General features: G+C 35.8%; 1 non-coding gene across 1 annotated transcript; it reads left to right on the forward strand.

Annotated features, from left to right (window-relative positions):
* Positions 1-4,259: 4,259 nt before the first annotated feature.
* On the forward strand, positions 4,260-4,364 carry LOC112654917 (U6 spliceosomal RNA). The gene has a single exon (XR_003133467.1). It is a non-coding gene; the product is annotated as a U6 spliceosomal RNA (small nuclear RNA).
* Positions 4,365-4,832: the final 468 nt, after the last annotated feature.

Below are 4,832 nucleotides of genomic sequence, written 5' to 3' on the forward strand. Positions count from 1 at the left end.
AAGGAGCCAGATTACAGGGTCATATAGTAAGTTCAAACAAGAAATCATCACACTGTTTTCCAAGGTGGCTATATTATTAGCATCCCCACCAGTAATTTATGAGAATTCTTGATGCTCCACACCCTCACCAGTATTTGGTGTTGTCAGTGTTCTGGATTTTGGCCATTCTAATATATGTGTAATAGTATCTCAGTGTTTTTTTCTTTAATTTGCATTTCCCTAATAACACATGATATGAAGCATTTTTCCAGATACTTACTTGCCATTACTACTTTTGGTTGTTTTTGTTGCTAAAGTGTCTGTTAAAGTCTTAGGCTATTTTTTAATTGGAATACTTGCTTTCTTATTGTGAGTTTTAAGTGCTTTTCTTATATTTTGGACAATAATTCTTTATTGTATGTGTCTTTTGCAAATATTTTTTTCCCAGTCTGTGGTTTGTCTTCTCATTCTCTTGACATTGTCTTTAGCAGATCAGAGGTTTTGATTTAAATAAGTCAAGCTTATCTATTATTTTTTTCATGAACTGTGCCCTTGTTATGGTCTACAAAAAGTCATTACCATACCCAATGTCATTTAAGTTCTCTCCTGTGTTATATTTTGGTAGCCTTATAGTTTTGCATTTCATATTTCAGTGTGTGATACGTTTTGATTTAACATTTGTGAAGGATGCATGGTATGCAGGTAGATTATTATTATTATTTTGCATCTGGATGTCCAGTTTCTCCAGTACCACTATTAAGAAAACTGTCTTTGTTCTATTTTACGACCCTTGCTCCTTTGTCAAAGATTAGTTGACTACATGTACATGGATATACTTCTGGGCTCCCTGTTGTGTTCCATTCACCTTTTTATCTGTTTTTTTTTTTTTTTCAACAGTACAGTACTGTTTTGATTACTGTGGCTTTATAGTAAATTTTGAGGTCAACTAACATCAGTTCTCCAAGTTTGTTCTTATCTTTCAATATTGTATTGACTCTTCTGGGTCTGAATATTTTTCATAATAATTTCTCACTGCCACTATCTTCCCTGTAAAGTTCTTCACATTTTAAAGTCCTCATTTTCCTTATTCACTTTCAGGTAAAAGAATAATTGATTTTTAAATATTCTACAGAATCTACCCACGATTCACATTCTAGTTATAAATTAAAATCCATTCTGACAAATAGCTCTGCAAGATCTCATTTCTCCTTGATTTATTTTGAAATGTAGGAGGTTTAATTTATCGACATATTCTACAACACTTTAAGGCTATAATTGTTAACTTTTCATAAGTTAGTGTTCTTTTAAAAACTAAACTTTAAGATACCGCAAAAAAGTATACATGTTGACTAATGTCATGAGAAGAAGCATAATAAAGAGTTTACAAAACTGAGACATAAGAATTGTTCCTTACTGTATAACAGTTTCTGGCTGGTATTAGTTTCACATACTAAGTAGCACATGACTGAAGTATGTAAGTACAAACATCATTTATAAGACTATATTACTTTCCAGGGCCCCTGTATTTCAGTCGGTTAAAAGTCCAACCCTTGATTTCAGCTCAGGTCTTGATCTTGGGTCCTGGGATTGAGCCCCCGTGATGGGCTCTGCACTCAGCATGGAGTCTGCTTGTCCCTCTCCCACTGTTCTCCCTATGTTTTCTCTCTCTCTCAACTAAATAATTAAATTTTTACACACAAAAAAGGTCTATATTAGTTTCCTGTTGCTTCAGTAACAAATTACCACAAGCCTAGTGGCTTGAAACAACACAAGGAAGTCCAAAATGCGTCTCACTGAGCTAAAATCAAGGTATTGGCAGGATTGTGCTCCTTGTGAGACTTCAAAGAAACTTTACCTCATTGCCTTTTCCCAGCTTCTAAAGGCCCTCCATACTCCTTGGCTCAGGTCCCTTCCTTCATCTTCAAAGCACTTCACTCCAAGCTTTGCCTCTGTCATCCCATCATCTGTCTCTGATTTTGACACCCTTGCCTTCCTTATATCAGGAATCATGATTACAATGGGCACACCGGATAACCCAGAATGATCTCCCCTTCTCAAAATCCTTAACTTAGTCACAAATGTAAACTCTTTTTTTTTTTTTGTCAAGATAAGGCAATATATTCATAAGTTTTGGGAATTCCTATCTTTTTTTGTCTTCACAGTGACCATGGGATATATGTACTTGGAGCTAAAAAAATAAAATCTAGGGAGATTGTTGCACTTTGAAGTTCTTAGTCTGTATGGTCAATCATTAAAGTTATCTTGATGGAGACATAGGGTGAGAAATAGGGGGAATTTCAGCTTCTAAGGTCTGGCAGAGGAGGAAGATCTGATGGAAGACACAGTCAAAAGACTAGAATAGCATGATCTCAAAAGTCAACCAGATTTCTGGTTTTCCAACAGCCCCACGTGAGACACTGGGCAAGGTACTTAACCTTTCCAGTCATGAATTTCCTCATTCACGTCTTCTCCACAGAGCTGTTGTGAAGAATTCAATGGTATAATGCTGTAGAGCCTTTAGCTCAGTTCCTCAGTGCCTGCTGTCATGGTCATGATCATCGTCACCATCTCCACGGTCATCCTTAGGGTTAAAGTAGGATGCAGTCTTGGAAGTGTGGTTGCAGCACTCAGATCTCTGGCTTTCTTGTGAGGGGAAGAAATTTTCTTTTGCTGCCCAGGCCCTTTGCCCCTGTGTCCTTCCTTAGATTATGGGAACTTCTTGTGGGGGAATGATCGGGTATCCTGATTCCAGCTCAGCACCGTATTTATCAGTGACGAAGAATAGGAGAAAACTTCTTGCAATATGTACAAACTCAAAGCTACTTAAATAGCCATGTGGCCAAGTCAAGACTGCTGTGTACACAATAATATAAGGACAAGAGATCTGCTCGATATAATTTTTAAACTTTATCTTCCTGTACTTTGCACATGAGTTTCTGCTCCAAAAATAATGAGATACAGGGAATGTCCAGCACCAAATAAAAAGATTATGAAGACCACAGAGATGTATTTACCTTCCCTTTTATATGTAACTAATCCATTCAATTGTATACTTTTTTTTTTTTTTTCAATTGTATACTTTGAAAGGGGTAAACTGCCTAAAACAATTTATGTCAAAACCAATTTGGATGAAACAACATAAAAACAGAGGCAGGGATCCCTGGGTGGCGCAGCGGTTTGGCGCCTGCCTTTGGCCCAGGGCGCGATCCTGGAGACCCGGGATCGAATCCCACGTCGGGCTCCTGGTGCATGGAGCCTGCTTCTCCCTTTGCCTATGTCTCTGAGCCTCTCTCTCTCTGTGTGTGACTATCAAAAAAAAAAAAAAAAAAAAGGTTGTCTTTAAAAAAAAAAAAAAAAAAACAGAGGCAAATTTTTTCTTTAAAGGTCAGAATGTTTCTGTATTCCTATTCATAAGTATCCTTGATTTGTTGCTAAAAAAACAAAAATTGATAAATGTAGTGATGTAAGATGGATGTATCTTTCTTATGCAAGAAAGATAACAGCAAAGAGGTCAACAAATCAAAGCCCTTGACTCTGAATCAACAGAGGCAAGTTAGCATACATATATACACTTCAATTTTATGAAAAATTATGAAAAAAAATTGTGCTTTCTACTTTAATTGGATTTTTAAATTAACCAATGACTTTTCTAGCCTGATGTTGTCAAATAATTTGGTCTCTAGAACTCATTACTGGCAAAACTGTAGTGAGGCAGGCAGGCTCATATACGAGTGAGAGAGTATAAACTGAGGAAAGATTTGTAGAAAACAAATTAACCTTTAAAATGTTAGTACATTTTAAACACTTCTAGGAATCTCTCCTAAGGAAATAATTCATTAAAATTTTGGGGAAAATCTTTATGTAATAATGTTTAAAATTAATATTTTATATATAAAAAGTACTGGAATAAATGATGATGGTGGAGGTCACACACACACACACACACACACAATTATACAGCCACATGACAAAATTTTATGCACCTGTTGAATGTGTAATGGCATAGAAAAAACTGTCTCAAACAATGTTAAAATGATAGAATAGATCACAACTCTGTCTGTACAAAATTATTTCAATAGTGCTTGCTTCTCATATGTCTGGGTGGCTCAGTCAGGTCAAACTCTTGGTTTCAGCTCAGGTCATGATCTCAGGGTCATAAGATCAAGCCCCACGTTGGGCTCTGTGCTCAGAGAGAGATTCTCTCTCCCTCTCCCTCCCTGTCAGCCCCTCCTGTTGTTCATGCTCTCTCTCTCTCAAATAAATAAATAAAATCTTTAATAGTGCTCACTTTAGCAACACATAGTAAAATTGGAACAATACAAAGGAGATTAGCATAAACTCTGTGCAAGAATGATGTCCAAATTCATGAAGCATTCCAATTAAAAAAAAAAAAAAAAAGGAAAGAAAATTATTTCAACAAACATAAGAATAAATAGGAAAACCTGCATCAAAATGTAGTATTGGATATCTGATTATTTTCTCCTACTTCTCTTCATAAGCTTTTTGTCTTTTGCAACTTTTATATGTATATATCTTTGAATTAGAAAAGAATTAAAATTTAAAAATTGTTTCATAATAAAAAACTGAAAAACATTTATATCTTTATTGAAATGAATAATTAGATATTTTTCTTTTTCTTTTTTCTTTTGAGACAGAGAACATAACACACAAGGAGAGAAGGGACAGAGTGTGGGAGAGAGAAAATCTTAAGCATACTCCACGCCTAGTGTGGAGCCCAAAGCAGGCCTCTATCTCAGGATCCTGAGGTCATAACCTGAGCTGAAATCAAGAGTCAGAAAATTAACCAGCTGAGCCACCCAGCTGCCTCTAATTAGCTATTTCTCTAAATTATA

The sequence above is a fragment of the Canis lupus genome, chromosome 15 (genome assembly GCF_003254725.2).
Source record: "Canis lupus dingo isolate Sandy chromosome 15, ASM325472v2, whole genome shotgun sequence".
NCBI classification, from domain to species: Eukaryota; Metazoa; Chordata; class Mammalia; order Carnivora; family Canidae; genus Canis; species Canis lupus.